General features: G+C 39.0%; 1 long non-coding RNA gene across 2 annotated transcripts; it reads right to left on the bottom strand.

The window, feature by feature from the left end:
* Positions 1 to 1,211: 1,211 nt before the first annotated feature.
* Positions 1,212 to 7,006, bottom strand: LOC103479224 (uncharacterized). 2 transcript variants are annotated; one of them, XR_014084385.1, is made up of 7 exons: positions 6,857 to 6,960; positions 6,364 to 6,396; positions 4,308 to 4,573; positions 2,289 to 4,139; positions 2,125 to 2,202; positions 1,472 to 1,531; positions 1,212 to 1,370 (listed from the first exon to the last, which is right to left on the bottom strand). It is a non-coding gene; the product is annotated as an uncharacterized LOC103479224 (long non-coding RNA). The 2 variants fall into 2 exon arrangements; XR_014084384.1 differs by lacking the exon at positions 6,364 to 6,396 and having other exon boundaries at positions 6,857 to 7,006.
* Positions 7,007 to 10,233: the final 3,227 nt, after the last annotated feature.

Below are 10,233 nucleotides of genomic sequence, written 5' to 3'. Positions count from 1 at the left end.
TAGAGATTTTTATTTTAAGGAAGACATGCAAAACCTTGTGCTTTGATCTAGTGCAGTGGTTAACCTTTTTTGAGGTACCAAACCCACCAGTTTCATATGTGCATTGACTGAACCCTTATGCAGTGATAAAATATTTTTCCCCCAAATTCAAGTCATTGGGGTGACTCAACTAGAGTCTAGTTGGGTGACTCCAAGATCACCAAGTCTTAAAAGGTAGAGTCTCTGAGAACAGTTCAAAATATAATCAGTGTTTTCAGCACAATTGAGCTAACTGTCTAGGAACGACCTAAGGTACTTAAAATTTGCCACAGTTTCAACAGGTTGGCCATCAAGAGAAACTGGAACCACTTTAAGGTCTTGTTTAGATTATTTATTTAGCTCTACATTCTTGAGAATGAAAAATTAAAGACTTTGCGGTATTCTGATTTAGTAATGTAATTATTAGTTGTGTTACCACCCCCACGCCACTAGAGGCAGTAGCAGGCCCGAAAAGATGCGACTAAGGAGCAGATTTAGACTATAGAATTTGGTAAAAACTGAGCTTTGCTGAAGTAAATAAAGACACAAGTTCAAATCCATGCTGAGAGTGGAGCTCCTTCAATCAGGGCTCCTCCGCAGCTCTGATTGGCTAAACAATGTAACGTGATCCTCTGCATCAAGTGATGGCAAAGCGGGGCGTCATCACGACTTTACACAAGTGTCTTTACCTCCGCGGCAGAGGCTCCGCAGAACCCCTGGGGTTCGATCGAACCCAGGTTAAGAACCACTGATCTGGAATAAGTTGCACATCCACTTCCTGCAAACCTATCTACTTTATTCTGTTAAGATGGTCATTGTAGCTCATACACCATTATACACCTGCCTCAACAAACCCAATGTCCTGTAGACAAAGCAGGCAGCAAACAGTTGGATAAAATCCTCCCATGATTTCCATCATGGGAGAAGTGGAGGTGGTTGAGGAATATGAATATCCCAGTGTTCATCTTGACCACAGACTGGAAATGCAACAGCAAAGCCATCTATAATGAGGGACAGAGCAGCCTGTACTTGTTGGGGAAGCTAAGATCTTTCAACATTTACAGTAAGATGCTGCAGATAAGTCTGTTGAGAACATCATCTCTGCATCAGCAGCATCAGAGACAAGGACCTAAAATGCTCAAGAACCTGAAAGAATGTTCTGGTGACAACTGTGAAACCTCTGGAGACAATGATGCAAGGATTCTTCATTTCAACTTTATTTACTTAATATACAGCAAAACACACTCAATAGAAAGGTACAAAAACATGTTACATTTCAAGTTTGAACAAAACGTTTTAAAAACCAACTATTGTCTTGAGGCCGGACAGTTAATACCGTGGGTTTCTTCCACCTGCAAAATCAAAATATTAAACACGTCCTCACCGTCAAGTACGGACATCCAGAAAAATCTCCATGTCAAACAATCCAGAGAAAAGCAAACAAGATTCTCACCTTTTGTTTTCCCTCCTCTACAGTATCCACCATGAGCTTCCTGATGGTTAAACTGTCGCTCTGTGGGATAAAGAACTGTTCAAAAAAATATCAGGGAGCAAAACCTTGTCTGTTTAAAGCAGGGGTGTCAAACTCCAGTCCTCGAGGGCCGGTGTCCTGCAACTTTTAGAAGTGCCTCTGCTGCACCACACCTGAATAGAATAATTAGGTCATTAGCAAGGCTCTGGAGAACTGAGGAGGTAATTAAGCCATTTGATTCAGGTGTTTTGTACCTGTGGCACATCTAAAAACTGCAGGACAGCGGCCCTTCAGGACTGGAGTTTGACACCCCTGGTTTAAAGGGACATAATCCACTTCAAAAAATTTAATGTTGAACAAGTTGATAAAGAGAGCTGGTTGTGCTCTGGCTTTCCTGGAGATTAAGCTTCATAACATTAAGATAATGAACCCTGAGCATCCTCTTAATGGCCGTGAACTAAGAGTGCAGTCCTGCTGTACAAACATAGCTCTTCTTCAGAGTCCTCTACAATGACTGAATACAACCAACAGTACAAGTTACAATACAAGTATTTTTGATTGAACAACTGCACTATGTCCGATATTTGTAAGATGAGGAACATTACACGTGATGGAACCAAATGAAGATGAATTACCTTGACCTGTGCCCCTCCATTGTCCATTCTTCCTTCTCTGCATATGTCCATTTCTGCCATCAATTACCTTTTTTATCTCTACAAGACAACACTCAAGTTTCAGTAATCAGTATATTATGGATGAGTCAAAGTAAACCATCACTACTAAATAAGAAAAACACTACCTGAAGATTTAAAATGATGTCTTCTGTTTGTTTCAGTATTCTTCAGCTCCCCACATAAACAAAGTTGCTCATGGAATTCATTACATTGGACACCACAGTCCACCAAAGTTCCCTTTGATGGGGACACTTCAGCTACATTTTCAACTATAATCGGAACTTCATCTTTGATGTCTACTGCCTTCTGGGAAATCAGCTGGATGGCTGATGAGGAAATTTCCTCTGCTGCAGAATCAAGGGACATTTCTTCAGAGGATGAAAGGCTTTTCTGCTGCAGCTCATTAATCAGGGTGTTCTGATTTGGGCTTTGACCAACCTCAGGTTCAGAAGACCTATTTTCGGTCTCATCCCTTTCAGTCGGAGTAGATGCGGCTTTTCTTGGCAGAGCGGAGGAAGGAGACAAGACATTCTCTTTTGAGTGAATTAAGTTTTGACTTTGTTCTGGTTTTATAGATTCAGATACGTCCCCTTTAATTTCTGTTCCCGTCTCTCTCACAGGACTATGCTCCTCTTCTTGGATACTGGAACAAAGACAGCTTTCTGGTACTTGCACAGAGACACAGGCCGACAAGCTGCGCCCTCTCTTGTCTTCATTCATGAGGTTCTCATTTTGGTTGGAGAGTCTAACATTTTCAGCTTCCTCCATCTCTTCATTGAGTTCCAACATGCCATTTTGTAACAGCCACTCTCTAGGAGGAACATAGGCAGGCAGAGACTCCACAGACCAGATGGATTCATTGGATTTTCTCTTCACCTGACAACTACAAGCAGACATACGAGGTGCAACATCTGAGATCTTGTGTAGATATGCCTCATTGGGATTTTCTTGCACCTCAGTTTTAGAGGAGTTGGAGAAATTTTGCAAATGTTGCACGTCATCTATGAAGGTTAACGAACGTCTTTCTGAAAAGCTTATTACAGGTTCTTCATGTGTACTAGACTCCAGGAAAGCATTGATTGTAGAATAAGGGAGTCGAAGGCTTCTGAAGAGCATTTCACTAACTTTTGGACTTGCCATACCTTCATTAATAGCAGTGCCAAGTCCTTTAACAGAACCAATGTTTGTTTCAGTGGAATTGTGAGATAAAGGTTTGTTGAGCTCAACATCATGCTGAGATGATGTCCAAATATCAGTATGGGACAACTCCACATCTGTTGTTTTCAGCAGTGCCGTTTGTGGTGTTCCACCACCCCAGCTCATCAAAATGTCAGGAACAGAGATGTGCCTTTCTTTAAGGACTTCATCGTCTTTCTGAGACGAGCTAGACACTGGAAGTAAACCATCTGGAGACCTTATCCTCATATTGTAATCCCCATCTTTAGAAAGCAAGTCAGGGATAGGCTCCTGGTCAGTATTAAATGGTGCATCTTGCCTTGTGCTTCCAGATGATTCAACAGCAGTTGATTCAACAGGTTGTTTGTGAAAGTCTGTTATGACGGTGGTACTTGTGAAGGGCTTATTCACTTGCAAGTCTTTTTCTTCTCTGCTGGGCGACTTGCAGACTACCACCTCAGTTAAGGCTTGCTTGGGGGAAATTAAGGCTGGGGAGCATGGAGAATTTGAACGACTTCCTCTCCCAGAATCTGAGCCCATGTCATACCCATGCATGCCTCTTTGTGTAGGCTCAGTTTGAACTTCAGAATTCACAGTTTCTCTTACAGGGATAAAATGATTTGGGCGAATTCTTCGCATCTGATTAGGGTTCTGATGGGATGCACCTTGAGTGTGTGACTGTGAGTGGTGCAAGCGCCTGTAGTCAACTGGTTGAACATGAGGGTGAGGGAGAATATATCCTGGAGCCTCCATGTAAGGGGGGAGGGGCAGTGGGGGAGGTGGTGCAATCATACCATAGCCTAGAAGATAAAAGTTAAAAAAAACAAACAAAAAAAAAACATTTTGCTGTAAAATAGAAGGAATAAAGTAGCTTTTTGAAATTTATGGGTTGGGATAATTTATGCAAATCTGAGACCAAATCCAACTTCTAAACCACACACACACTTAGTAAAGAACTCATTACTCACCCATGCTTGGGAAGCCAGGAAAGGGGTTATAGGAGAAGGGTATCGGCCACTGGTATTGAAGTAAAGGGGGTGGAGGTGGTGCAGGAATGTAGAAGACAGGACGGGCAAAGATGGGATGTTGGGCATGTGGAGAAAATCCCGGATCCTGAACAGCGCTGTGTGGACCTGGATCCTGCTGTGCAAAGGATGCAACACCACTGCTGGGGATCCTTGCATCAGGTTCACAATGAGCTGGAAGTGGTCTGTTAATCGCTGCCATATTCAGACTACAGGATTAGGAAAGTGGAGTTAGTTGTGCAACACTGTTCTAGGAAATTAAAAATAAATTCCATTAACTAGATATCCAATCCACCATTCATCAGCAAAATTACTGAAAACGCTGTTTTTAAACAATTAAATAACTTCCCAACAATAACAAACTGCTTTGACTCCTTCCAGTCTGGTTTTCGTTCTCACCACAGCACGGAGACGGCCCTTGTAAAAGTGTTCAATGACATCCATATAAATACAGACTGTGGGAGAACCACAGTGCTGGTTCTGTTGGACCTCAGTGCAGCTTTCGACACTGTTGACCACAACATTTTACTGAATCGACTGGAGAGTTGGGTCAGACTCTCCGGTCCAGAGCTCAACTGGTTTGAATCTTACATAAAGAACAGGGATTTCTTTGTTTCAATCGGAAACTTCTCAGAGAGGTCAAAGGTCACATGTGGGGTACCCCAAGGTTCAATCCTAGGACCCCTTCTTTTCAATATTTATATGCTCCCACTGGCTCAGGTTATAACAGGACATAGGATTAGCTACCACAATTATGCGGATGATACACAGCTCTACATCACAATGTCACCAGGTGACTCTGAACCCATCCAATCACTGAATAGATGCTTACAACAGATCAATGTGTGGAAGTACCAAAACTTTCTCCAGCTGAACAGAAACAAAACTGAAGTTATTATCTTTGGACCTAAAGAGGAGCGAACCCGAATCAACGCACAGCTTCAGTTATTACAACTAAAAACCAGCGATCAGGTCCGAAACCTGGGAGTAGTGATGGACTCTGACCTGAACCTTCAGAGCCACATTAAGACAGTCACAAAGTCGGCCTTCTATCACCTGAAGAACATCTCCAGGGTTAGAGGACTAATGTCTCAGCACAATCTAGAGAAGCTCATCCATGCGTTTATCTTTAGCCGCATTGATTACTGCAACAGCGTCTTCACAGGTCTGACTAACAAATCAATCCTCCAGCTGCAGCTGATCCAGAATGCTGCTGCTCGGGTTCTCACTAAAACCAGGAAGATAGAGCACATAACACCAGTTTTAAAGTCCCTACACTCAGAAAATAGACTTTAAAATACTGATGTTAGTTTATAAATCACTGAACGGTTTAGCACCACAATACCTTAAAGAACTGTTATTACTGTACCAACCGTCTAGACCCCTCAGATCTTCTGTTTCTGGTCTGCTCTGCATCCCCAGAACCAGACCCAAAAAAGGAGAAGCAGCATTCAGCTTCTATGCACCACAGATTTGGAACAAACTTCCAGAAAACTGTAAAACAGCTGAAACACTGGGTGCCTTTAAATCTCAACTTAAAACCCACCTGTTTAGAGTTGCTTATGGCTAAATTAGGGTTAGAGTGCGGGTTTTGATGTCTTCCATGTTTTTATGTCTTTAATTTCTTTTCGACGTTTTAATAATGTAAAGCCCCCGGAAAACGTCCCAGTTAAACGACGTTTAACTAAAGTTCTACGGGGTTTAGAGTCCCAGTTGACAGAGTTTCAACTAAAAACCTAGAGGTTGGAGTCCTTGTCAAACTGTGTTTTTGACTAAAGTACCTGAGGGTTAGAATCCCAGTTAAACAGCGTTTAACTGAAGTCCTAAAGGGGTGCGGGTTTTAATGTCATCTTTTTTTTTTTTTAAATCTCTCTCTTTCTCACTGTTTATTTAATGTCACATCCCGTTTTTATTCTAATTATGTAAAGCACTTTGAAATGCCTTGCTGCTGAAATGTGCTATACAAATAAAATTTGATTGACAGATAAACATTACATACCCAACAAGGCCTCAAAGCAAAAAAAGAATACTCCTGGGAGGAAAAAAAAAAATCAAACATTTTAAAACAACCAGGCTGTCTATTGAGTCAGATTTATACGAGCCCATTTAGCAAACATAAACTGACTTCATATGTTAGAACTTTTATCTTCCCCATATTGTGTATTTTAACTTGTCAGACATTAAGTTTAACAATTGAAAGTTTACCTGTTTAAAAGTTAAATAATTCAACATAAAAGCCTCAAAATATATCTTCCATGAGACATAGATATATATATATTTTGGTTAATTTTGTACATTATGTACAGACAAATGTTGCTGCAAAGATAAACTTACAATTGTGATTAAAAGAAATCCCTAAAATAGCGTTTTTCTGTGAGAATGGGGTATGATAAAAGATGAAAACTTCATACTCTGAAGTAGGTCTGACACCAATACAAGATATAAACTTAAAATAAAACAGTAATATGAACAAAAAAGAAGAATTCCTTTACCTTGCTGACAGCCGGACAAAGTAAACACTTGCAGAGCAGACAGTCAGTGAAACATCACAGCTTACACACCTGACAATAAGTACGGTAATCAGTCATTTAAGCAGTTAAGATCAGCTGAAAATGTTGAAGCCAATCAGAGAGCCGCATCAAAGGGCTGCATTCTGCAATTCTAACACTAGATGGCGAGTCTAGCCGAGCTATATAACAAAGGCTTGTCTGATGAGTAGATATTTGTCAGACTTACGTCAGTGGCGGCGCTTTGTTACAATGCCGATTCATTTTCCGTAGAAAAAAAACACTTTTGCCTCGTGGCCAAAAAAACCCCCCAAAAAACTGTGGAAGAACCACAGTGCTGGTTATGTTGGACCTCAGAGCGGCTTTTGACATTGTTGATCATGAAATATTATTGGAACGACTGGAGAGAAAGGTAGGACTCTCCAGTCCAGCACTCAACTGGTTCAAATCTTAAAGAACAGGGATTTCTTTGTTTCAACAGGAAACTTCTCATCGAAGCGGACAGAAGTTACATGTGGTGTACCCCAATGTTCAATCCTAGGAGCCATCTTATTCGATATCTGTATGTTTTCACTGGCACAGGTTATAATAGGAAATAAGATTAGCTACCATAACTACATGGATGATGCCCAGCTCTACATCACGATGTCACCAGGTGACTCAGAACCCATCCAATCACTGAACAGATGCTTAGAACAGATAAATGTGTGGATGTGTTAAAACTTTCTCCAAATGAACAGAAGCAAAACCAAGGTTATTATGTTTGATCTAGAGTCATTGCACAGCTTCAGTTGTTACAGCTAGAAACTAGACATCAGCGATGGACTCTGACCTGAATCTTTAGAGCCACATAAAGACAATTACAAAATGTGCTATACAAATAAATTTTGATTTGATTTGATTTGATTTGATGTCAGCTGTCAGAACAGCCCTAGTCACAAGTTAATCCTTGAAAATGTTGAAGTTTTGCCTCAGGTTTTATTTATATGTTATCATGTAAAAGTTATGACCAGTGACGTCATGAACGCCTTACTGACGCATTACTGACGTCGGAAACTTTTTTCAGTAACGAGTAATCCAACACGTTGCTACCCAGGTGAAAAAAACGTATAGTATATTTCAAACATACTTAAATTTGTGAAAGTACACTTTAAGTATACTAATTATTAAGTGTACTACATAAGTATATCTGAAGTATACTAAAAATACACTTGTACCAATTTCGAAATTAGTACTTTAAACACACTTAAACATAATTGTACCAAAATGCACTTTTAATATAATAAAAGTATACTTTAAATGAACAAAATATGAATATATTCATATATTCATATTTGAATATATTAAAATAAATAGTAAAATAATATTTTACTATTTATTAAAATTGCATACAATAAAAAAAGGATAATCATGATGTAATTTTTAAGAAAGTACCCAATCAATTTTCAGATGTGTGATGTAAAACCTTATAATCAACGGCATTAGCTCCAGTTCATACTCCAGACCAGATGGTGGCGGTATTGCACACTTTTATTTATTTAAAAACGCCACAAAGAGAAGAAAAAACGTGAATGCAGGGAAGATAACAGACGCTGTTCAAATTCGCCATTTTGACTCGCAAAATATTGCCTTAAAAGTAGAGAGGGCCTTGACAATAGTTACTAATTTTGGTAAATTCAAGTTGGTGACGTCCTAGTCCGAGTTAGATGACAACACAACTGGACAACAACCGATGGACATGAAATGTGTGTCACAGAGCCGTGCAGAAACCACTAAAGGGGCAGGTGCTCAAAAAAAGGGCACATCTAACCGCATTCTCGGACAGAATATTAACAAAGCCACACAGCTTTCAGAGTTTAATAAACAATGATAAACAAAATTGTGAGATATACAATCAAAGCTAAGGAAAATCTCTCTATAAAGCATGCAACTATACATATGCAAGATATTTTATTAGTAATTTCTTTCTGCAGGTCTATTTTGTTATAGGAAAGTATTGCCATATTCAAACCCGCAATTTAGCAGGACATGTAAATCAGAGACCGCAGTGAAGTTAGTTTCAAGTTGGATATTCGATATTCGAGCTCCGGGGAATAGCGGCGTTTAGCTAAAGGTTGATCCGATTTATGAACGCTAATGTCGGCCGGCGGTTCTCCACCGCTCCCGGCCGCAGCGCCCGAAGGTTCACTTAGGGACTGTCAACAAATTACCGAACCAAACCTTCCTGTCAAAGAATGTTAATAAATGCCTTGAATTGTAACACAATAACTAATTGAAAGTGCTATTTCATGCTTTTACATGAGACTCAATATCATCTATTAAATTTTAAAGTCATACAATATTTCAATTATTTTAATATTAAATAATAGAATGTTCTCTTCAATAGCTTCCAGGTCATGTGACCTATTGATTCAAAATCACTTTCAAATAATTATACTAGTCTCTATAGATGAGGCACAAACTTTTGTTTTCCATTTTTAGCCATTGTCCATTTTTTAGGAATTTCTTTACTCAAAATTGCAGGTTTTTCTTCAATAGCTTCCAGGTCATGTGACCTATTGATTCAAAATCACTTTCAAATAATTATACTAGTCTCTATAGATGAGGCACAAACTTTTGTTTTCCATTTTTAGCCATTTTCCATTTTTTTAGGATTTATTTGGTTAAAACTGAGGGTTTTTCTTCAATAGCTTCCAGGTCATGTGACCTGTTGACTCAAAATCACTTTCAAATAATTATACTAGTCTCTGTAGATGAGGCACAAACTTTTGTTTTCCATTTTTAGCCATTTTCCATTTTTTAGGAATTTTTGGGTCAAAATTGAGGGTTTTTCTTCAATAGCTTCCAGGTCATGTGACCTGTTGACTCAAAATTACTTTCAAATAATTATACTAGTCTCTGTAGATGAGGCACAAACTTTTGTTTTCCATTTTTAGCCATTTTCCATTTTTTAGGAATTTTTGGGTCAAAATTGAGGGTTTTTCTTCAATAGCTTCCAGGTCATGTGACCTGTTGACTCAAAATCACTTTCAAATAATTATACTAGTCTCTATAGATGAGGCACAAACTTTTGTTTTCCATTTTTAGCCATTTTACATTTTTTAGGAATTTTTTTACTCAAAATTGCAGGTTTTTCTTCAATAGCTTCCAGGTCATGTGACCTATTGATTCAAAATCACTTTCAAATAATTATACTAGTCTCTATAGATGAGGCACAAACTTTTGTTTTCCATTTTTAGCCATTTTCCATTTTTTTAGGATTTATTTGGTTAAAACTGAGGGTTTTTCTTCAATAGCTTCCAGGTCATGTGACCTATTGATTCAAAATCACTTTCAAATAATTATACTAGTCTCTATAGATG

Source organism: Poecilia reticulata, chromosome 17 (genome assembly GCF_904066995.2).
Source record: "Poecilia reticulata chromosome 17, P_reticulata-male-v2, whole genome shotgun sequence".
NCBI lineage: Eukaryota > Metazoa > Chordata > Actinopteri > Cyprinodontiformes > Poeciliidae > Poecilia > Poecilia reticulata.
The sequence above is the reverse complement of the archived record's forward strand: the minus strand, read 5'-3'. Positions and strand labels throughout refer to the sequence as shown.